General features: G+C 40.5%; 1 protein-coding gene across 11 annotated transcripts in view; it reads left to right on the forward strand.

Annotated features, from left to right (window-relative positions):
- rab3ip (RAB3A interacting protein (rabin3)) overlaps window positions 1-25,459 on the forward strand; it is a 95,518-nt gene that overhangs the window by 13,745 nt on the left and 56,314 nt on the right. Inside the window, exons 1-3 of one of the 11 annotated variants that reach the window (XM_078567873.1) lie at window positions 2,876-3,053; window positions 4,577-4,665; window positions 12,796-12,957. The exons of 1 other annotated variant lie outside the window; for it this stretch is intronic. The gene's annotated coding sequence lies outside the window, so the exon portion shown is untranslated. Of the gene's footprint in view, window positions 1-2,872; window positions 3,054-3,228; window positions 3,485-4,576; window positions 4,666-12,795; window positions 12,958-25,459 lie in introns of those variants that run through there. 9 more of the 11 variants (XM_078567876.1, XM_078567874.1, XM_078567872.1 and 6 more) reach the window with 9 other exon arrangements.

Consider the following 25,459-nt stretch of genomic DNA (forward strand, 5'->3'; position numbering starts at 1 on the left):
TGTTACTTTCAACAAGACAAGGATGTCTCAAGCAGTAGAGAATTTTGAGAAAGGGATGATTGTAATAGTGCTTGACAAGAGCAGAACCCAAACATGGCGCTGTCAATACAGATATTATCTTGATCTAACACGAACATGTGTAGGATGCAGGGACATAGGACGCCTTTGAATTGCTGTCAGCAAAACCTGTCTTAAAAAACAGATGAAGTTTGGTTTTGATATATACTGCAATTTTCTCATTTACCAATTATTCAGTTTTGCCAGCCTCTATGTGAAAATTTCAGAGGAACATCACTCTTACAATTTGCACTATATATGTCATATGATTAAACTTAAAAATTCTACGTGGCATATTTCTTTTAGAAGGGAATTAGTTTTGAAACCTCTATCTGCAGTGAAGGTGGCAGAAATCTATGATATATTAATAGATTAATATATTAATAGATTAATATATTAAGAAGGGTGAGTAGCGTCAAGATGCTAAAGATGCTACATCAATAGGCGAGGGATAACAACATAACAAATCGATTTACAATGGAACAACCCCTAATATTCTCCCTTACTGACTACTTAGCAATCCTGATGAAAACTGCCCCATAAAAAATAAAATTGCATAACCTCAAATAAAACATGCTCAGGCAAACAGAATCAGTCTGTAAGAAAATGGAACTTGTTAGAAAGAAATTGCAGCCATTCCCCCCACCCCCCCACCCCCACTTCCCTTGCAACATTCTGTACCCAACCTACCATTGAACAACAATACATGCTGATCAGGTGCCATTCTCTTAACCTAACTATTCAGACATTGCCTTCACTTTCATCATATGCCCCGCTGAATCACCCAATAAATAGAGATAGCAACTGAACCCCTCCACCAACATTCTGCACATATTAGATGCTTTGCTCTCAGTTGCACTGGTCAGGCATTATGTTCAATACCAACCAAATAAAGTTCAGGCATCATTCTTCCAAACCCATCATTCAGATATCAAGTCCAACTCACTGTCTTTTGTTATTCCTGAATCACCTCTCCCTGCTCTGTCCTCCTCCGCTTCCATTTCCTTGTCTCCCACTTCTGCTTTCTCCATTCCCTCTCCTTCCCTCCATTGTTCTCTCCCTCCACTCTCTCCATTGATCTTTATAGATGTCTGTGCATCACAGATCTATATGTCGCAATGGAGATAGGTGGAACTTAAAAAGGTTTTCTAGTTTCAATTTACCTGAGCATTTGGTAACAGGGGAGAGACTATACTGAAAGTGTGCTTCTATTAGCAGGCTCCAGGCAGTTAGGGCTCAGCAAAGTCCTAGGGAGCTGACAAGGCGGTGGAAGGTCATTGGTTTCATGCTGGAGAGGGTTAGGGCTCAGAAGAAATCCTGGAAGCCCTGGAAGTCTGGAGTTCGGAGAAACCAGGAGCAGTGCCAGTTTAGTGAAGCTAGCAGCCTTTGAAAGAGTTGGAAGTGTGCCGGTAATTAGAGGCAGGAGTGCAGCTTTGTGAATCCTGTGGAAGCAGTTTCAGGAGAAGAGATTGAACTATTGGGAGGTGAGCAGTCATTGAGGCAATCTGAGTCAGAGCGGCTTTTGAAGGAATTCGGAGGCTAAAGCTTTGAAAGTGGAGAGTTGAAATCCCTCATGAGGGAGACAGAGTTTTAATGAGATATTGTGACTCAGTGGTCACTGATGTCTGGGTGGGTTACTGAGAAATCCATGTGATCTGTCTTGGTCGCATCTGCCATTTAATGTGCAGTGTGGTGTGTTTGACATACTAATTCATATTTACCTCATGTTAATTCTGAACGCTAGAATAGATATTGTAATTTGTTTTACTTTTCTGACTTTGTGCAATAAAGTTTATTTTGTTTGTTTAAAACCATGGAATCTTGTGGCTTTATTCTCCTAGTGGGTAACTGAGATTTCAAACTTGGTCTATTTTAAACAAAAAGTTACTGGTCCCTAACTGGATCATAACAATATATGTTACATATAAGATCTATACATGCAGGTGTTGTATATACAAGATGTGGGTGTAACTTAGATGTATATTTGTGTTATTTGTAGAAAACTTATATCTACATAATTTGGATATGCACATACACTGAACAATTCGGAGCCGGAAGGAGATATTGGCTGTAAAATTGAGGTGGGCATTTGTAGAAGAGAAGTGGCAGTGAATTAAAAACAAATACAAGAGCAAAATACTCTGGATGCTGGAAATCTGAAATAAAAAAAATATACTCAGCAGGTTTGACAGCATCTTTGGAGAGAAAAGCAGAGTTAATGTTGAATGCAAATTCTGAAGAAGGGTCATTGACCTGAAATGTCGACTATTATTCTTTCCACACAGATTCTGCTGAGTATTCCTAGCATTTTTTGTTTTTACTTCAGATTTCCAACATCCACAATATTTTACTCATGCACATACACTTTACATGACTACAGGTACATGTGGGTCTGACAACATGTGGAGAGGGAGACAAAGATAACGTTTCGAGTCTGTATGATTCTTCTGCAGATCTGCAGAAGACTCATAAGGACTCGAAACGTTATCTCTATCTCTCTCTCCACAGATGCTGTCAGACCTGCTGCGTTTTTCCAGCATTTTTTGTTTTCGTTTCAGATTTCCAGCATCCGCGGTATTTTGCCTTTATACAGGTAAATGTGCCCGCGCAGCTGCAGAGGTGGGGAAAACAGCCGGTACTGCGCAGCCGCAAAAGTAAGGAAGGTGAAACAGTCGGTACTGCGCGGCCGCAGAAGTAAGAAAGGTGAGACAGCCGGTGATACGCAGCCGCAGAGGTGGTGGAAAGAAACAGCTGGTACCGGCTACTGGGCGGGGGGGGAGAGAGAGTGGCAGCTGGTACTGCGCAGCCGCAGTAGCTCGCTGGAGGTGTGCAAGTCTCGGAGCCGAGAAAAGGGCGAAAGCAGGTGCAGGAAAGTTGAGAGTGTGGCTGGGATAAAGATAGCGCGTCTGAGGTGAAAAAAAATATTAACTACAACGTCGACACTGGACTTTTTTTCGTCGGTTTAAGGTGAAGGTTTATTGTTCGGCAGGTGTCAGGTGAGGGAATGGCTGTGACGTTAATTTAAACCTTATGTTTTTTTTTACCTGGAGAGTCCTAGGCAGCATCCCCGGGGCCCTGTTGGTGTCCATCTCCCCCCCCCCCCCCCCCGCCGGATCCAGGACGTTCCGCGTGACCAACGGCTTTAACGGTGCGACGTTCCATTATTTTCCAACTTCGTTCCATTAAAGGGGAAGTGGCGGGGTTCTGATTTTTATGAATGGACCGAGCTGTCACCGCGGCGGAGATGCCGCCAGCACCCCGATCCCCTTGTTGATTCAACCCTCTTGAGGGGGAAAAGGAAGGCTCTGCCTCTCGCATCTCTTGCTTAAGTGAGAGCCCTCCTCTCGGCCTTGTCGCAGCGGTCAAACCCGCAACTGCTGCCCGTGTTTCTGCTGGAAATGGACTTCAGTTTATGACCGTGCATCAGGTTGGATAAACATTTTTTTCTTGATTTTATATATATATATATGTAAAAACCCAGTAGCTCCTGAGAAGGAAGCTGTTCGCTGCACCCGCTCTATTATGATGGGATTTAGGAGGGGGTGGAAATTAAAGCAAATGTATTTAACAGTATTGATGAAAGGGGAGGATAATCTGCAAAGGGCTTTGCATGTAATGCTGCAAGAATTCTGGGATTTTGCAAATCTTGGCTGCCAGAAGAGTGGTGTAGGCATCAGTTTCTTATGTTGCAATCAGGAAGGCAAATTCAGTTTAGTTCACTGCAAAGAAAAAAATTACCCAGCCACAGTGTACATCATTTTGCGTGCAGTCACCGTACTGCTCTTTTGACAAGAAATGTATGTGACATGTTAACGCTATAATTTCCTTTCGTCTTTGAATAGCTAGCAAAACACCGGATTATAGATTTCTGGATCACCCATAAATTTTACATATTGCAGGATTATTCAGATTAAAACGTGCAGCTCTGAGTTCACTCCCTTATGGTGTAGTTGTAGTGTTTTGCGTCTTTTAAGTCCTCGTCTGCTCATGCGAATCCCTGGCGGAAAGCTTTACAACAGTGTTTGCTGACAAACCATCTGGCTATCTGAATCCACTCGGTCTTTGTTTATCAACCTCTTCCTCACAGCATGGAAGTATTGCCTGCTGTCATCATCACCATCTTTTACCTCAATACTCCTGTAGTTACTGTCCATCTTTATTTCTCATATGTTAAAATAAGGATTTTGTAATAGGACTTTCGTTTGTTGACATCAATGAAAAGAAAGCTTTAGTGATATACGTATGTTTGTGAACTAAATTGCGATGAGTCTTTTATTTGCCCTTTAGGTAATAGATATATCTATGTATACTGTATGAATTCAAGAAAATGAGACATCCTGTTAATAGTTAAGAGTAGAGTTGAAATTACATTGAAGGTTAAGTTTGTAGAATAGTATTAAGGCTTGATTCAATGGAGGCAACAGGAGTGATGAGATTATCACATTGCAATCCATACTGTGAATTTCCTTGGTTAAAGTAGTGAAATTATAGAGTACGTACCTTTTCTTATTATTTGCAGTTTGTCTCACTCTGCTTCTGGATCATGTTGAATGATTAATGATTGTGATGTTATCCCTAATCCTGAGTGATCCAACAGTTGGTTACTGGGTAAGTTAAGTAAGAACTCTGAAGTTCACGGTGGCGACCTTGTGAAGTTGTGTGCCAATTTTGATTACTGTGGCTTTCATGGCAAACAGGGGAGTTGAGGGTTATGTGAGCAGGCAGGAGAGTGGAGTGGAGGCCACTATAAGATCATGGCTATTCTGATTGAATGGTGGAGTAGGCTCAAGGGGCCAAATGGCCTACTCCTCCTGTTTTTATGTTTTATCAAATTCCCATCACAATGGGAAATGTATAAAGCCACTACCTTTCCAGTGCTAGAGTGCATTATTGGCTCTAAAAATTAAACATATAAGAATAATATACTCATTCTTCATTATGGTGCTTTAAAATAGCGAACCTGAAATCATTCCAAACCCCCTTCATCTCATCGTGGGACAATTAGTCTGAGGTATGGTTAAAAAGCTTATCAGGTCTATCACTGTCTGAGAAACAAATGACTGAAAAGGGGCAGCTGCAGCTTTTCCCTTTCACTCTTCCATAGGATTTTTCCCTTTCATACAAAAGGCAATTTCTTAAATTTGTGTTATGTTAAGTGTATTTTATTCTAAACTGCATTTTGGTTAATAGCCCTTTATTTACTTTTTTTTTCTTTGGCCTCTTTCCGAGCACCGACTTCATTCCTCTCCAACTGAACCAGACCCTTGGTAATCATAGTGTCATATTTGATTCCCCCTGATGAGCTTCCATCACCAAGGCTACCTACCTCCATTTCCATAACATAGCCCAACTCTGCCTTGCCTCAGCTTATTTGCTGCTGAAATCCTCATGAATGTCTGTGTTACCTTTAGACTTAACAATTCCAGTGCTCTTCTGGTAGACCTCCCATCTTTGACTCTATCTAAAACTTGAACTCATCCCAAACTCTGCCTGCCTTCTAATTTGCACCAAGTTCCATACTTTAATTTTAACCTTCTCATCCTTGTTTTAAAATTCTTCCATGGCCTCGCCCCTTTCTATCTTTGTAACCTCCTCCAGCCCTGCAACCCTCAGATCTCTGCATTCCCCTAGTTTTGTCCTCTTGAGCACCCCTGATTTTAACTGCTGCATTATTGGCAGTCTTGCCTTCAGGTGCCTCTGCCCTAGGTCCTGGGATTTGCTCCTGAAAAGGAGAGAGCTCTTCTCTCCTTTAAAACATTCCTTTTAAAAAACATGTCTTTGACCAAACTTTTTGATATCTGCCCTATTATCCCCTTATGTAGCTCAGTATCAAATTTTGTTTGATAAAGCTCCTTTGCAGCTACACTTTTTGAGGTGATACTAATTAGATGCAAGATTTTTTAAAAATTAAAATTCAAATTTTAAATGAGCAGCATGCCTTGTTACTGGTGGTGAAATTGCTAGTGTTTCATATTGTCACTTTCTTCATCCCATCCCTTTAATGAAAATCTGGGAACTAAAAATTGCAAGCACTGTAACACTCCTGCTTGCTTGCAGTACTTTATATTATACTATTTTATACTACACTTTTACTCGGTAGGCTGCAACTGCTCATTCCTGGCCATTTGCAGTTTAAGCATGTTTTTCAGGCAGTGAGCATGTCTCACTTCATCAGACTTTGAGATGGGTCAAAGGAGGTAGGATTGATTTCTGTTATTTAATATTTAATTTTAAAGTACCTCCCCAAGGAATTATATATCTTGCTATCGACCTATATGCTTTGCATCCAAATATATAATAAAAATCTTGGATTACATGCACTTTTTCATCTGACCTGTTGTATTTTTGCCACAATTTTTATTAAATTTTTCTGCTATAATTTTTAATGTGTACATTTATAATGAAAAACACCTTTGTAAGCTTGTCGTTCTCTAGTCTGATCACCACTGGCAGGTAGTTGTAACTATTAGTGTGAAAAATGTCTGTTGGCAGTTATCAATATGTGTGGACACAAAATTTATAATGGAATTGTAAAAATAAGGCCAGAAGATATAACTGTTGAAATAGGAACTGAAATACATCTGTGTGCTCTGATCCAATAATCTCCCACTCTAACTGTACCTTAAGACTACTTGCTCGTCAAGTCAATCCCTAGGTACACCATCATTTGAGTCTGAGTTGTAATTTATTGTGACCTCGGAAATTCTATAAAAGTGGTGGCTTAATACCTTGGCTGAGTTTTTTTTTAAAAAGAAATAGGGGCATTCACTTCAAAATGTCCATTTTATAAAAATAATTAGTTAGTGCCACAGATACTTTATTATGAGGATTTATCGTGGATGGTTTTGTTTTAATTTGCCAATCTCTTAGAAACTGCAAGAGTTGACTACGAGCAATAGAAATGTTAGATTGGGTAATGACAGTCTTCAGAGATGAAAGTTACTGATACTGTTAGAACAGTGGAAAATGGAACTTTATTCTGCACATGTATTTGGAGGGGTGTTTTATGATTTTTTTGAAAGTACCATTTTATTTCCTTTGGATTGATGTTCACCTACTTCGTAAAATTTACCCAAAATGGACCTTTTTTCCTGCCAATTGTCGCATTTTCAAAGTTTTTCCTGAACACACACAAACTAATTTTAATTAATACGCACTTCTTCCTGAATATTGTAGTGGTGAGATACTTTCCATCTTAAAAGGACTATATGCATTTGTAAACAGTGGTTTCTTTTACATTCTAATTTTGCATTTGGTAATTGAGTGTTTATGCCAATGCTTTGTACTGAACTGTAAATAATTTATTTTCTATTCTTTGTGCTTGTAAATAAATAAAGAAGGCATGTAAGCTTGTGTGACAGCTGATATTTGTAACATGTTGAAAGCAGGCACAAATAATGATTTGGAAATATTAGTTTAAAAAGTGGGTTTAGTGGTAAGAATTGATGAGCTTTGATGTTTTGAGATTAATATCATTAATCGCTATTGTCGGTGTTAATTTTTTACTCTGCAGAATTAGCTTTTAAATTGCTCTGTTTCCTGCAAAACAATATCTTTTTGTAATTATAAGGGACCAGGAAAAAGGTTTATAAGATTAAAGAGTAAATCAAAGCAAATAGGGAAGCGGTAGGAGATAGAAATTTGATTGTACTCTGGGACTGCCCATTCATGTGGTCCCATGGATAGAAATAAAATTGCTACTAGCCGCTTGTTATCAAGAGTGCAGCCAGCACTACCTGCACTATACATTGGCTACACACCTGCACGAGGTACTGCCTTTCACAAACAAGCTGATGTTAAGGGAGTAGAAGATAAAAGTAAAATACTGCGGATGCTGGAAATCTGAAACAAAATCCGAAAATGCTGGAAAAACTCAGCAGGCCTGACAGCATCTGTGGAGAGAGAAACAGAGATAACGTTTCATGTCCGTATGACTCGTAGCTCTGAAGAAGAGTCATACGGACTCAAAACGTTAACTCTGTTTCTCTCTCCACAGATGCTGTCAGACCTGCTGAGTTTTTCCAACATTTTCTGTTTTTTGTGTAAGGGAGTGGAATCCTTTTCTACTCGTTAAAGATATCAGGACGGTGATAGGGCAAACACAAGGCAATGTGGGTACCTGGCAAACTGGAGGAGCCTGACCCTGCTTCCCTGCGTCCGTAAGGAAAGAATTGTTAGTGTTTCTCCTTGTGTCATGAGCCTCAGTGACTTCTTTGTTACAATGAACAGCAACCTGGGAGATGTCACAGTCACCTGCTCTGGCTTGAAAGGAGCCTGTTGCATTAAAGCTAAGGGCCTTGCAGACATAAGCTGTGCACTCCATATCCCTATTCAAGGCTCTAGCTTTTACTGCAGTAGGTGACATAACTTGTTGGTAGTCTCTTTCATGAAGTAAAGCTGCTGACAGATTGCTTCCCAGTGAAGTTAAGGTAGAAATGTTCATTGAACCTGCTGTGATTATAGCTTCCTGTGCAGGCCCCAGCATCCTCCTCCCAGCTGCACTTGCTGCCTCCTGGCCGTGTTCTCTCATCCTTCAGTCCCAAAGGCACTATTACCAGATCATCCTGGACTGCAAAACTTTTTCTGATTCCCAATTGTTGTAAATTTTTCTTTTTAATTATAAATAATATCATATCAGACTATTATATAGAAGTAAGGAAAGAATGTATAACTTTTAAAATCTGGATTGAATTATGTCTTGCACACCTTGGTCCAATTATACCCACGCTCTGACCCCAGCTAACATGAAGACTTCCTGTGAGAAACCTGGGATATCAGTTGGTATATTATGCTTATTGTCACAATGCTCATGGTTCAGAATTATGCGTGTGAATTTAAGAGAAAAAAGTGACCAAAGATTCCATTTGTAGTCTTACGTAGAAAATACTACTGCAGTTTTATGAGCCAGTTGTCGTATATTATTACCAATTAGTGTTCAATACATACACATTCCTTAGCATCATTTACTGCTAGTATTTCTTTATTCCTCATAATTATTCAAGCCAGCTTATTGAACACAGCCAAGTCTAATCTTTCTTAGTAAAGTGTAAATTGGAAATGGTGAGGCCAGATTTGTTTTTTTTAAAAAATGGATTTGTCTCCCAAAACAAATTTCTGTTGCAACAGTTGTTTCATGTATTGCATTCAGAGAGAGATGTGCATGGGTCTATGTGTCAGGTCAGTTTGTAATATAAAGCTGCAAACAAAGTAGTTTTTCATGTGACAAGAGATATGCTATGTAAATTGTTACTTCTCATAGGTTATTATAATATATAAAATGCAGTCATCCCATTATTTAATCCATTTGCTGTTACTAGTATGTTTTTTTAGAAGAATAACTTCTTCTTGCAGTTGAATGTGTGTACTTTTTTTGGGGCGATGGAAGGGGCCACTGCTGAGTTTCAATGTTTACATTAGGCTCTTGTTTATGATACCATCAAAATTGCTGAGCTTTGAGGAATTGCATGTTGAATGGTGCATTAGAGCTTAGGAGGAAAAAGAGTGAAAGTTCAGGTAGCACAGAACATAGTGTTGATGAGACGCAAAAAAGTTTGCTTTGGACAGAGTGACTGATTGCACTGTTTCAAGTTGGTTGTAATCTTTTATATTTCCTGAGCGTGGCTTCTGTAGTTGTTAAAAATCACAGTATATGGCAAGTATGTTGGTCCTGAGAGAGTGCTATTTCTTTTTCTCTTCACTTCACTTCTCTTTCCTCTCACCAGCCTCCCCACTTTCTTCATAGTCCAAAGTATTTGTAGTTAGGATCTGATGGCCCATTCAACTTTTTCATAGATGCTGACATTGTTTTCAGTTAGTTGCCCTTCCAGTTGGTGCAGTTGAATGGAAAATGGAACTTGACACACCTCTCTACGCACTTACTTGACTGTTCAATACTGAGGAAGTGTAGGTGTGAAATATGAGACTAAGATTTAAGCTGGTTTCCTTGAATGACACCAATATTATAATTATTGGGTCTGCTGAAGGTGCTGTTATTGAAACACATTTAAATTAGCAATAATGCATGCTCAAGTTGAATGATCAATTTTGAAATAACATGCATAGCAGTATCTCTTGCAATGTGAAAGAATGACTTCCTTTTCAAGTGTTTTGATGATGTGAACCAATCCCTGTTATGTGAAATTTGCCTAGCTTATGCTATTAGGTGGTAATGAGAGAACAACCATAAAGTTACATTTACAATTTCTTCATCCCAGTTTGGACCTTCCATGAAGTTGGGGGTCTATTGCTTGCGACCAGATCAGCCATGATCTTAGTGAGTGACGGAATAGGCTCGAAGGGCTGAATGGCCTACCCCTGCCCCTAAGTCCTATGTTCTGTGGCTTTTCATAAAACCATTATAAAAAAGGCAGATATAATGCATATGTGCGAGCAACAATTTGCCTTCTGGGAGAGGCCTTCCTAAGGTAGGTGCCAATGCAGTCAGAGATGCACTTAATTTATACTTCTGGTCCTTTTCCGGAGCGGGGCTGAAACACGATTTTGTGTAAGTCAGGCCCTTGAAATCCAGCCATAACAGTTTCATAACAGCTATTTATGAAGGTAGGTAGAGGATATTAAACATGCTCTTTCTTGAAAAATACAGACATTTGAAGCCACTTAATGCTGTGCTGATTTCTTGTATCCTGAATGGTTTGTAAGTAAGCACAAGAAATATACCATAAAATACTGAAATAACTTGCTTTGAAAGCTGATATATTGTGTGTGTGAATGAATACATTAATGGAATGACGTATTCAGTGGGTATTGAGCAAAGTAAAGGTTTTAATATCTGCAATGAGTCGATATACAAGTACCTAATCAAGGAGTTTGGGAGATCACGAGTGTTAAGTTTTAGTATTCTGAATCCTTAAATTAGATTGCAGCTTTGAATGAGTACTTTAGCAAAAATAGCTAAGCCCATCTATAATAGCTTTTTCAGAATTTGAATGGGGTATTGTAATCATATTATTCAAATTACTTTATTGCTCAAGGTCAATTTTGTAGCCCGTGGCCGCCTGAACACCTCATTACTTTCTTTGTGTGTATACAGTGTTTTTGACACTGCTCAGTACCAAACTATCTAGTAGGATAATGTATCGAACATGAATAGTATGAAACAAAAACAAAAATACCTGGAAAAACTCAGCAGGTCTGACAGCATCTGCGGAGAGGAACACAGTTAACATTTCGAGTCCGTATGACTCTTCAACAGAACTAAGGAAGAATAGAAAAGAGGTGAAATATAAGCTGAAACAAAAACAGAATTACCTGGAAAAACTCAGCAGGTCTGGCAGCATTGACGGAGAAGAAAAGAGTTGACGTTTCGAGTCCTCATGACCCTTCAACAGAACCTTGAAGGATCATGAGGACTCGAAACATCAACTCTTTTTTTCTCCGCCGATGCTGCCAGACCTGCTGAGTTTTTCCAGGTAATTCTGTTTTTGTTTTGGATTTCCAGCATCCGCAGTAGTTTTTTGTTTTTATTTGTGAAATATAAGCTGGTTTAAGGGTGGGGGGGTGGGACAGGTAGAGCTGAATAGAGGGCCAGTGATAGGTGGAGATAACCAAAAGATGTCATAGACAAAAAGACAAAGAGGTGTTGAAACTGGTGATATTATCTAAGGAATGTGATAATAAAGGTACAGATAGCCCTAGTGGGGGTGGGGTGGGGGGAAGGGATCGAAATAGGCTAAAAGGCAGAGATAAAACAATGGATGGAAATACATTTAAAAATAATGGAAATAGGTGGGAAAAGAAAAATCTATATAAATTATTGGAAAAAAGGGGGATTGGAAAGGGTTTGGGGGATGGAGGAGAGAGTTCATGATCTAAAATTGTAGAACTCAATATTCAGTCTGGAAGGCTGTAAAGTGCCTAGTCGGAAGATGAGGTGCTGTTCCTCCAGTTTGCGTTGAGCTTCACTGGAACAATGCAGCAGGCCAAGGACAGACATGTGGGCATGAGAGCAGGGTGGAGTGTTGAAATGGCAAGCGACAGGGAGGTCTGGGTCATGCTTGCAGACAGACCGAAGGTGTTCCACAAAGCGGTCACCCAGTCTGCGTTTGGTCTCTCCAATGTAGAGGAAACTGCATTGGGAGCTCACCAGCTTCAACACCTTTGTCCTTTTGTCTATGACATCTTTTGGTTATCTCCACCTATCACTGGCCCTCTATCCAGCTCTACCTGTACCACCCCCCCTTCAACCAGCTTATATTTCACCTCTTTTCTATTTTTCCTTAGTTCTGTTGAAGAGTCTCATGGACTCGAAATGTTAACTGTGTTCCTCTACGCAGATGCTGTCAGACCTGCTGAGGTTTTCCAGGTGTTTTTGTTTTGGATTTCCAGCATCCACAGTTTTTTTGCTTTTATCTTAATGAATAGTACAACATGTTTAGTTCATTTGCAACATTGTACTTTCAGCTCTTGTAATTGTGACTAAATTGAACTAATGTAAACACTTTTTTTTTCACTTCCCTGTGGTAACTTATGCTGGTGAATGGCTTCACGGGTGTTGGCAGCTCTTGACTACCTTGCTCAAGTGGTTATTCCTTGTTTAAACTAAGTAATGAGTGTCATACAAATTGCCTAACAATCAAACCTAATCTTACCCTCAGCTGATGTCACTGTTGCTCTATTTAGTAGCTATTACTCAAAAGAAATGGCTACAAAGCATTTTGGCACTTACTAAGGCCGAGAAAGCTACTATATCAGTGCAAATTCTTTCTTACTTTATTGCAGTTGGGTGTGTCGTCAATTATGCTGCAGCTGAGATTCCATTACACTGTACAATTGAGAGATTGAACCTTGGAACCTCTTGGCCTGTACGTCAACACCACGCTTGGAAATCTGAACAATTAAGGAGCACATTTTCCTTTCCATACTGATTTCCAACAAAGCTGTGTATGTACTTATTTTTAAGTGGGTTACTTCTTTTATGCAATGTGAGTGTTAATGGCAAGGCCAGCATTTGTTGCCTATCCCTAATTGCCCTTGCACTGGCTTGCTTGGCCATTTTGGAGGGCAGGTGATATTCAGCCACATTGTAGGTCTGGAGTTATATGTAGGACAGACCAGGTAAGGATGGCAGTTGTCCGTCAGATTTCCTTCCCTAAAGGACACTAGTGAAACAGATGGGTTTTCACAACAATCAATGACAGTTGTCATGGTCACCATTACTGAGACTATGCTTTATTTTCTAGATTTATTAATTGAATTTAAAGTTTACCAGCCGCTGTGGTGGGTTTTGAGCCAGTGTTCCCAGAGCATTATTAACCTGGGCCTCTGGATTACCAGTCCAGTGATCGTACCTAAATATAATCAATTCACTGTGAAATAAAATACTTCTGTTGCTGTGCAGTTTTTACAGACAATTCAATTGTAAGGCTGCTGCTTTTTAGGATGCTGCATTAGTCAAAATCTTATAGCACCGGGGTTCTCAAACAGGGATCTGCGACTATCTAGGAAACCTTGAAGGTTTGAAGGGATCCACCAATGTTTAGGCAAAGGTTACCTCCTCTCCTGTAGATGTTAAGTAATTTGTTTTCCAGTAGGAGTATTATTGCAGTACTTTGCTTTTCCCCTTCCATTAAAGGGGACGCATTGATAGATTATGGTAAACCTGTGTTGCATCAATTCCCAGTCCTACGAAGGAGCTGTGCGATGTGTTGATAAGATGTAATAGAGGTATTTCAGTAGGAGCAAGATTAATTTATAAAGAACAGGAAAAATCATTGTAAATGCACACCATGGATACCAGATATGGATAACTTTTAATTCAAACACCAACTTCAAAACCACAAAATTCTCAGAGGTGATATTGTGTTGGAAGTGAAGATGTATCGCAACCACAGTGTGCACTAGCACTGTCCAAGGAATCTTTGAAACTCAGAGACGTTGTTACCAAGCATGCAATAAAAGGTCAAGCAACGTTTGCTTTTTGTAATTGCATAATTAATCAAAAGCAGAAAGGTTGAGAACCTCTGCTATAGCATATGACCTAAGTATTGTAAAATGTGGAATTTCCACTAAAGGGTTAATTTAACAGCTTAATATGCAGTTGATGTCAAAGAAAATACTTGTAGGAATTTTAGTTCACTTACAAAATCTTCATCAAGCAGGCCTTTAAGTGGAATGATTGCTGCATATGTACTTTTTAAAATAATTGGGTTCAGCTGGGGGCTGTAATCTGCATGAATACATTGAAATTTGCTGTTATGGCTTCCGATATCCACACTGCGGATCCAGTGCTCCCGTCCCCCAGTGTCTGACAGTGACTTGGCATCTTTTAACTTTTTAATTTATAATCTAGATAATGAATTGAGTTGGGGAGGGGGAAGTCTACAAGATGCAAGAACTGTAGGAATTCATAAGCAGGGCTTATAATGAAAAGCTAAAGTTTGACTTTCTGGGCAGAACTGGAGGAGTAAGTAGTGTGGTGGCAATGTCACTGGCCTAGCAATCCATAGGCCCAGGCTAATGTTGTGGGGACATGGGTTTAAATCCCACCACGGCAGCTGGTGGAATTTGAATTCAATTAATAAATCTGGAACTAGGCTCAGTAATGGTGACCATGAAATGTTGTCAATTGTTGTAAGAACCCATCTGGTTCACTGATATCCTTTAGAGATGGAAATCTGTTGTCCTTACCTGGCCTGACCTACATGTGACTCCAGACCCATAGCAATGTTGTTGACTCTTAAATGCTTTCTGAAATGGCCTAGCAAATTCAGTTGTATCAAACCACTATGAAGTCTAAAAGCATCAGCAACAGGAAATGACAATAGTAAACCCAGCCCTGTCGACCTTGCAATGACCTTACTGACATCTGGGGGCTTGTGCCAAAATTTGGAGAGCTGTCCCACAGACTAGTCAAGCAACAGCCTGACATAGTCATACTCACTGAATTATACCTTACAGACAATGTCCTAGGCACCACCATCATCATCCGTGGGTATGTCCTGTCCACTGGTAGGACAGACCACTAGAGGTAGCGGCACAGTAATATACAGTCAGGAGTTGCCCTGGGTGTCCTCAACATTGACTCCGTACCCCATGAAGTCTCATGGCATCAAGTCAAACATCCGCAAAGAAACCTCCTGCAGATTACCGCCTACCACCCCACCACGTCCCAGCTGATGAATCAGTACTTCTCCTCCATGTTGAACACCAGTTGGAAGGAGCACCGAAGGTGGTAAGGGTACAGAATGTACTGTGGGTGGGCGATTTCAATGACTATCACCAAGTGTAGTTTGGTAGCACCACTGCTGACTGAGCTGGCTGAGTTCTAAAGAACTTAGCTGCTTGACTGGGACTGCGGCACACGGTGAGGGGATCAACCAGAGGGAAAAACCTACTTGACCTTGTCCTCACCAGTCTACCTTCTCAGTTGTATCTGCCCATGACAGTATTAGTAGGAGTGACCACTGCACAGTCCTTGTGGCAATGGAGTTCCTTCTTCACACTGGGGGTTCCCTCCATTTTGTGTTGTGGCACTACCACCATGCTAAATGGAATAGATTTCAAACAGATCTAATAACTCAAAACTGGGCATCCATGAGGTACTGTGAGCCATCAGCAGCAGCAGAATTGTATACAACCACAATCTGTAACCTCATGGCCTGGCATATCCCCCACTCTACCATTGTTGATTAGCCAAGGGAAGGACCCTGGTTTCAATGAAGAGTGTAGGAGGGCATGTCAGGAGCAGCACCAAGCATACCTAAAAATGAGGTGTCAATCTGGTGAAGCCACAACACAGGGCTATTAGCATGCCAAACAGTGGAGGCAGCATGCAAGAGACAGAGCTAAGCGATCCCACAGCCAATTGATCAGATCTAAGCTCTGCAGTCCTGCCACATCCAATTGTGAATGGTGGTGGACAATCAAACAACTAACTGGAGGAGAAGGCTCCATAAATATCCCCTTCCTCAGTGAAAGAGGAGCCGAGCACCAGTGCAAAAGACAAGGCTAAAGCGTTTGCAACCTTCTTCAGAAGTGCTGATCTATCTTGGCCTCATCCTGAGGTCCCCAGCATCAAATGCCAGTCTTTCAGGCAATTTGATTCACTCCACATGAATGAAATGGCTAAAGACACTGAATATTGCAAAAACTACGGGCCTTTACAGCATTCCGGCAATAGTACTGAAGACTTATGCCCCCGAGCTAGCCTCACCCCTAGCCATGCTGTTCCAGTATAGCTATGACACTGGCATCTACCAGACATTGTGGAGAATTGCCCAGGTGGGCCCTGTCCACAAAAAGCAAGACAAACCCAACCTGGCTGATTTAACCCCCCCCCCCCACCCCCCCCCATCAGTCTGTCAATCATCAGTGAGGTGATGGAAGGGACCATTGACAGTGCTATCAAGTGGCACTTACTTAGCAATAACTTGCTCACTGACGCTCAGTTTGGGTTCTGCCAGGGCCTATTAACTCCTGACCTCATTGCACCCTTCGTCCAAATATGGACAAAACGACTGAACTCCAGAGGTGAGGTGAGAGTGACTGCCCTTGACATCAAGGCAGCATTTGATGGAGTGTGGCACCAAGGAGCCCTAGTAAAGTTGAAGTCAATGGGAATCGAGGGGAAAACTCTCCACTGGTTGGAGTTATGCCTAGCACAAAGGAAGATGGTTGTGGTTGTTGGACGTTGCTCATCTCAGCCCCAGGACATTGCAGCAGGTGTTCCTCAGGGTAGTATTCTAAGCCCAACCATGTTCAGCTGCTTCATCAATGACCTTCCGTCCATCATCGGGTCAGAGGTGGGGATGTTTGCTGATGATTGCACAGTTTTCAGCACCATTCACAGATACTGGAGCAGTCCGTGTCCTTATGCAGCATGACCTGAACAACATTCGGGCTTGGGCTGATAAGAGACAAGTAACATTCACGTCACACAAGTGCTAGGTAATGACCATCTCCAACAAGAGAAAACCTAACCAACTTCCCATGCCATTCAAGGGCATTACCATTGCTGAATTCCCCTACTAACATTGGGGGTTAGCATTCATCAGAAACTGAACTGGACCAGCCATATAAATACTGTGGCTACAAGAGTTGGGAATTCTGCAGCGAGTAACAGACCTCCTGACTCCCCAAAGCTTGTCCACCATCGACATGGCACAAGTCAAGAGTGTGATGGAATACTCTCTATTTGACTGGAGAGTGCAGCTGCAACAACACAAGCTTGATACCATCCAGGATAAAACAGCCTGCCTGATTGACACCCACCCACCACCTTCAGCTTTCACTTTCTCCAACAGTGACGCGCAGCGGCAGTGGTGTGAACCATTTGCAAGATGCATTGCAGCAACTCACCAAGGTAGCTTTGACACCACCTTCCAAGCCCGCAACTTCTACTACCTAGAAGGACCAGGGCAGCAGATGCATCGGAGCACCACCACCTGCAAACTCCCCTCCAAGACACACACCATTCCGACTTGGAAATATATTGCCATTCTTTCACTGCTGCTGGGTCAAAACCTGGGAACCCCCTAACAGCACTGTTGGTGTAACTACACCATATGGACTGCAGCGGTTAAGGAAGGCAACTCATACCATTCACCCCAAAGACAATTAGTGATGGGCAATAAATGCTGGCCGAGCCAGTGACGCCCATATCCCGTGAATTAATGAATTTTAAAAAAAGCTTGAGGCTTTTTCAGTTCAGGAACCTTGACTGAGCCGTCAGAGCGTGGACTCTGATCTGGATCCTGTCCTGCACGGCCCTTGCGGGGACATGGACTACCAATTCTGCGGTTCAATGAATGCAGGCCGTTGCCTCGCAAGGCAATCAAACTAAATGTTGGATTTGTACTCATTTTCCCACCCTTTGACTGGTGGGGGTGGCTCCCTAATATCGGCGGGTGGTTTGGGGACCTTTTTTAAAACCCTCCTCAAATACCTTGTCATAGGTCTTGTCCTATTCATTGTTTTGTTTGTTGTTATCCAGCTCGTCCTCTGTTGCATCTGCTCTGTCTGCCGACTACAGAACTTCCAGTGTCCTGGTGGCAAGCCAGCTATCTATTCCCTCCCTCTCCTCAGGAATCAGGACCCCACTGAGAATGAAGCCCGGCGGCTAGGATACACAGAACTTGGGTAAGGGCGGTGGATTGTCCTTTTAGGACAAAAGGTGGCCTAGGCAACAGGGAGCCTATTTAGTGCTGGAAGGGTTAATGAGACGTTGATTGTACGCCTAGGCCTAAGAGGAAAATACTACAACCTTGAGAAGAATACAATCCTGTCTGACCACAGTGGTAGGATGAGCCCTGAGACATTCCATTTTGTTCTTTCTCAGGCCGAATGTAATCAGGGTTGTGATAAGCAACTGTGTAACCAAACATCTGTTGTGAGGGAAATGGAAATTTACTGGAACATGGATTGGTCAGTTAACTTATGCAAATAAACGGATAGGTTTGTTGCAAAACTTACTGATTGGCTGTAAAAATGCTTTTAACAAGTCTGCGTGTATTCTGCTACGAGACTGTACAGTAGCTCTCATTGTATTGTCTCCCTTGTGCACAAGTAATAAATGGGGTTTCTACGTGCGAAATGATGCCTCGGTGTGATTGATCTCCGACAGCAGGAGCTCCATAGGTAAACATAAATATATTATTAACCCGAAAGCAAAGACAAAATGGAGATGCGGAAGATTTTATATTTGGAAGGATTTGAGTTTCAAAGAGCTATGAGAACAATGGAACCAGAGATGAAAGGGGTAAAATATATTTTGGGGTTGCTCTAGTTGTGGAGCTGGAGTCAGCTGAGATATAGCTGCTGAGCTGTGACTTTGGGCTGGGAGAGGATGCAGTTTGAATCAGCTATCTAGTCAAGCCAGAAAAGTCTTGGGCTGCAACAGCAGTCTGTTCTAAAGTGTTGGATTTCCATGGCAGAGTGGAAGAGAGTTTAAGGGGTGGTGTGGAATGCCTCTGTGAAAGCAACAGCAGTTTGTCTTGGATAATGTTACTGGATTTTTATAGTTAAACATCTATAAGAGAGTGTTGCCTGGAAGGTGTTTACTTGTGGGTCTAACCAAGTTTTGAGCCTTTTGGGGGAATGTGTTGTAAAACTAATTTTTAACTCTGCAACTGTAATCTTGTGTGCTTAGGTTTTCTTTATTTTGTCAATAAAACTTTTACTTTTGATAAAATCCCAAAAGTGTTACTAGACTTCTTGCTGCTGAGATCAGTATGTCACCTCGTTTTCATCATACAAAAACAAAGAGTATGGTCCATAAGCCAAGTTTCCCTCTGGGATTTGGTTTGCGCAGCAGTTAACCTCGGCTGTGGTCATAACATGACTTGCGGGTCTATTCCAAGAATCTTTGCTCACTGATCTTATAAAATTAACTGTCAGTTTGCAAACCAAGGGACAATAGTTATGGTGCTTGGAAGTAATCTGAAGGACTGAACTACAAATCCAGAGAATGAGAGTTCAAATTGTACTGTAACGGTTTGAGAATTTAGAATTGAATTGAAAAGAAATCTGGAAATTAAAAAGTTGGTACCAGTAGAAGTGGCAATGAAACTTTTGGATTGTTGTAAATAGCCAACCGATTCACTTCATTTTAGGAATACATCTGCTATCTTTACCCACTCTGGCCTATGTGTTCCCACAATAACTCTTAATTGCCATCTGAAATGGCCTAGCATGCCACTGAGTTGTACAGAGCAATTAGAACTGTGCGATGAATGACAACCTTACCAACAGCACCAATATTTAGAGATTTCTAAAATATTGTCTGGTCTGGATTCAGGAATTATTCTTCCGTGGCACTAGGTTATAGTGGCCTATATAGTTGGCTTGAAAGTGAGCTTTAAAAACCGGTATAGACAGCAATATAAAATTCCCAGAGAAACTGAGTTGGACTGGCTGTCACCTTTCTTTTAAATGAGCGTGCATCCATTGGTTGCATCAAAAAATCGCCATTATTTTCAGCCAGAAAAGGTGAGACTGTGTATTTTGGTTGGTTCTCATGATTGAAAAATTGAAAATCTAGCTCTGTTTAATGAGAGGCTAATGATTTTTTTTATTTGAATGAATTTTAGATTAATTCAGTGTATTGAATTATTTTTTAAAAAATCATGCGTCATTTTACAAACCCCAAAGATTGGACTTGCCTGCTGCTACATGCCACTGAGGCGCTCTTCCACTGCTGATTCACCTTTTATTTCTGAAATGGGAAAGCATTTATGCCAAACCCTTCCCTATAACACTGCTGCTGAATAGTGTTGCCTTGAAGATTGTGGTAGTTACTGTGTTTTCTATAGCTCTTCAGATTTCTTCTCTTTGGAGCTCTCGATTAATCAAATACCTCTATTATGGGTTCCAACTTCAAAGGTATCTTTGCACAACTACTTGTATCAGAATTTTGGAGCAGTGATCACTTGCCTATTAGTTTTCGATTGTAAATGTAACTTAGGACACTCACTAAAATCCCTCATTATATAGTGGGGATGACTTTGGTGGCTTATCATTCCTTAAGCAGCTTGGGCCCTTTTTTCTATATAAATGACAGTTGTTGCTGATGTAGTGCCGTATTTTAAATCATGGGTAGATTTGACCATCTTATGTAGAGGATAGATATTGTGTTAGCTAATTGATTTCCATGTGTTTTTGTACTTGCACCAAAACCTAGATCATACATTCTATGTCTATTGTATTTACATATATGATGGTTAGTGTATGCTACTTTAAATTTCAAGTAGCTGGATCTACTGATGTTTGTGTGCATCACAAAATCACATGCAAATTTGGCACTCTCAGCCTTTTTTTTGAATTTTTTTGTATTTTTATCTTCAGATGCTGGTTTATAGAATTAACCTAATAACACTTTCATGCTTTCCTGTAAGTGTCTGAGTTAGGAGTTTTCATTGCACACTTGACAGTTTGTCTCTTTTTTGGGGACATTTGACTGTGATGAGTACCAACAGTAGTGCAAAGTATAATATGCTATTTTGTGGTTGAAATGTAAAATGGAATCTTGTTGTTATCTTTCCATTTTAGAAGCTCCAGCTGTTGCATACACAATTTTTCTCTGGGGAAAGTGGGAAAGTCCACTGAGGGATAACAGACATTTTATGTTAAATATAGACTTACTACCTTTATTCTTAGTTGTGACTTGGACCTGTCAAAAGTGGTTACTCAAAAGCACCAGGCTGTTGTCGGTCTTGTGTAATGAAGGATAACAAAGGTAGTTGTCAGTTTTAAATGTGGACATGTCCAACAGACTTGATCATGCAACTTGCTGCTACAGCTTTCATTATTACCCACAGGGCTAAGTTTGATTGTGAATTGCCTCCCGTGGTCGAGAAACCCAGATTATCCATTTGAGAAAACAAGGCTTTATAAATTTATAAAGCTTTATTGTGCATTTCAAAGCACTTCGCCATGTATAACGTTCTAGAGTGAAATACCTGTTATGAAGACAAACCAAAACAGTGATTTTGTGCACTGCACAATCTCCACAAACAGTGAGATAAATGACTGGTTAACTGCTTTTTGGTGTTATTTGAGGAAGGAATGTTGGTTGAAATATCAGGAGAGCTTCCTGCTCACTCCTGAATGGTGGAATTAGATTTTTAACCTGAACAGATAGGCCTTAGTTTCATGTCTCCAGTTAAATGCACCAGTCCCTTCATACTGCATTGTACTGTCAAGCTATACATTATGTGTTGAAGTTCTAGAGTGCTTCTGACTTAGAAGCTAGGGTGCTGCAATTGACCCATTCTGACTGGATGGAATTATTGTCTGGATCAAGTTGCTTGCTCTGTATGAAAGAATAGTGCTGTTCATTCCATCTTGTTGGCCAGTTCACTTAAGCCACTGTTGGAGCAGTAATGTTTATAAGAGAAAATCCTTGCAGAATTGTTGATTTTCTTTATAAATTTTATTTAGCTTCAAATGGCTATTCTGATTGCAATATTAGTAGTTGGCTATGGACAGTTTACTTTGTAACCTGTTTCATTTACAATTTTTTAAAAGCAATTTTTGCATTATAGCTCTCTATCAGCTGTTGCTGGGTAGCTCTTGCGTACCTGAAATTCTATGATTTATTATGTATGATTCCTGTTGCTATTACAGCAACAAACAAAACAGCTGAATGTTTGGGGAAAACTATTTTAATAGTTTTTTAAAAATGAGTCTGTTTTCACTTCCACGTAAAATCAACCTAGCTTTGTTGTCAAACCATTGTAAAACATGTTCAAAATTGCATTTCTAAAGGGATCATGTTTTATTGAAGGACATGTAATGGGGAATTGTAGGATATAGGTCATGTTCTCTGTGCTATAAATAGCCATGGTAGCCAGAGCAGCTCATTAGCTACAACAGGGACCAAGCTCATTGTTTTTCTTGTTACAAGTCATAAATAAGTTACTTTTGGGTATTTGCAGTTTTGGCTCCAGTGTTGGTAAATGCAGAACCAGCATTCCAATGGAGTTCAATCCAATAAGGCAGATGATAAATTTTCTATTCTCTCTCTTGAATTTGATGCAGAAAGTTGAACATTTACTAATAAGATATTCAGAGGGGGAAAAATAGCTCTATAATGTCAAATCCACAAACCGGGTCCTAGAGTGATGTTAGCAAACAGCCAAGCTTGACAAATGTTAATATCAAATCTGCCTTCGAGTATCTTGAATTATTTTAATTCCACCTGGTTTCTTTTAAAAAAAAGTATAAGCACATGTATGAAGCATTATTTTGACTGCAGTCATCATTTTAGGGCAGGATTTTTTGGGTGATGGTGTTTTTCAACCCAAAGAGCGGCTGCAGGATGGTGAACAGCAGCGGTCGTGGTCCACATCGGTACCAATGACATAGGTAGGAAGAGGGATGAGGTCTTGAAAGTGGATTTTTTGGATTTAGGAAGGAAATTAAAATCAGGACCTCAAAAGTAGTAATCGCAGGATTACTCCCAATGCCAAGTGCTCGTGAGCATAGGAATAGGAGGATTGAGCATGTGGCTGGAGAATTGGTGTAGGAGATTCCTGAGACATTGGGTAACTTCTGGGGCAGGTGGGACTTGTACAAGATGGATAGGTTACACCTTAACAAGACTGAGACTAATATCCTCGTAGGGAGATTTGCTAGTGCTGTTGGGGAGGGTTTAAACTAGCTTGTTAGGGGCACGGGAACCTGAGGATTAGCTCAGATTGGAAGGATGTAAAGCTGGCAACAGGAAATGGAAAAGTGGCAGGCAAAACGAAGGTGAGCTTCAACTAGCTTAGAATGTGGAATAATGCCAAAAAAACAAAGTTAAGGGAACTCAACTGAATACACGCAGAATTTGCAACAAGGTAGATGATTTAAAGGCACAAAGAGGTGAATGGATATGATCTAATTGCCATTATGGAAACATGGCTACAGGATAAACAAGACTGAGAACTGAATATTCAAGGATATTCAACATTTAGGAAGGACAGGCAAAAAGAAAAAGGAGGTGGTTTGCACTGATACTAAGGGATGGGATCAGTACATTAGTAAGGGAAGATCTCAGATCGGAAGAACAAAATGTGCAATCTGTTTGGGTGGAGCTAAGAAACAGCAAGTGGCAGCAAACATTGGTAGGAGTTGTTTGTAGGCCACCAAATAGTAGTAGTAGTGTGGGCCATGGTATTAATCAGGAGATTAAAGAAGCACGTGGCATGGATAATACAGTACTCTTGGGTGCCATCAATCTGCATATAGATTGATAAATCTAATGAGCGCTAATCCCATGGAGGATGAATTTCTGGAGAAAAAACGGCCGATAAAGTTGCCAGAAATAATAGTAAAGCTGAGAATTGGGAGTATGCAGCAAAGGAGGACCAAGAAACCGATAGAGGAGGATAGAATCTATAAGATGCAGTGCAGGAATTCACCTTAGACAGCACCTTCCAAACCCACAACCACCACCATCTAGAAGGATAAGGGCAGCAGTCACATGGGAACACCACCATGGGAACAGTTCCCCTCCAAGTCCTTCACCAAACTGACTTGGAAATAAATCGCCGTTCCTTTACTGTCACTGGGTCAAAATCCTGGAACTCCCTTCCTATGAGCAATATGTGTGTACCTACACTACATGGATTACAGTGGTTCAAGAAAGTCACCACCACCTTCTCAAGGGCAACTAGGGATGAACAATAAATGCTGGCCCAGCCAGTGAAACCCACATCCCGTGAATGAATAAAAAAAAGTGTTAGGAATGTTTTTCTGGAACAGTATGTTGAGGCACTGACTAGAGAACAGGCTATTTTAGATCTAGTATTATGTAATGAAAAATGTAAATGAACCTTTAGGGATGAGTGACCATAATATGGTAGAATTTTACATATTCTGTTTGAAAGTGACATTCAACCTGAAGCCAGGGTGTTAAATTTGAATGAAGGAAATTATGACAGGGTATGAGGGGCAAATTGGCTAGGTGGATTGGGAAAATGCATTAAAAGGTATGATGGTACACACGCAGTGGATAGTCTTTAAAGAATTATGACATAGTTTGCAGCAATTATATATTCCTTCAAGGCACAATAATCCAAAAAGAAAAGTCAGTCAACTGTGGCTAACAAAGGAAGTTAAGGATTGTATAAGATTAAAAGAAAAGGCCTATAAAGTTGCCAGAAATAGTAATAAAGCTGAGGATTGGGAAAATTTTAGAATACAACAAAGAAACTGAAAGGGGGAATAGAATATGAATGTAAACTAGCAAAAAAACATTAAAACGGGCTGTAAAAGCTTCTATCGGTTCTGTATAAAGGAAACGTTTAGCTAAGACAAATGTGGGTCCATTACAGGCCGAGTCAGGAGAATTTATAATTGGAAATAGAGAAATGATTGAGAAGCTAAATGATTACTTTGTGTCTGTCTTTATAAAGGAAGATGCAAGAAATCTCTCAGAATTAGCGATCCAAAGGACTAGGGAGAATTGAAGGAAATTAGTATTAATAAGAAGGCAAGGCTGTATTGGAGAAATTAATGGGACTGAAGGTTGATATGTCTCCAGGATCTGATTTTCTACATCCCAGAGTGTTGGAAGAGGTAGCTATGGAGATAATGGATGCTTTGGTGATCATCTTCCAAACTTCTACAGATTCTGGAACGGTTCCTGCAGATTGGAAGGTAGCAAATGTTACCCCTCTATTTAAGAAGGGAGGGAGAGAGAAAACGGGGAATTACAGACCTGTTAGCCTTATATTAGTAGTAGGGAAAATGCTGGAATTTGTCATTAAAGAATGTGATAAATGGGCATTAAGATAATAATGATCTGATTGGACGTAATCAACATGGAGTAATGAATGGGAAATCATGTTTGACAACCCTGTTGGAATTTTTTGAGGATGTTACTAATAGAACTGATAAAAGTGGTGGACGTGGTATACTTGGATTTTCAGAAGGCTTTTGATACAGAAGGCTGGTTAGC

The sequence above is a fragment of the Cetorhinus maximus genome, chromosome 22 (assembly GCF_964194155.1).
Source record: "Cetorhinus maximus chromosome 22, sCetMax3.hap1.1, whole genome shotgun sequence".
In the NCBI taxonomy this organism is placed as follows: Eukaryota; Metazoa; Chordata; class Chondrichthyes; order Lamniformes; family Cetorhinidae; genus Cetorhinus; species Cetorhinus maximus.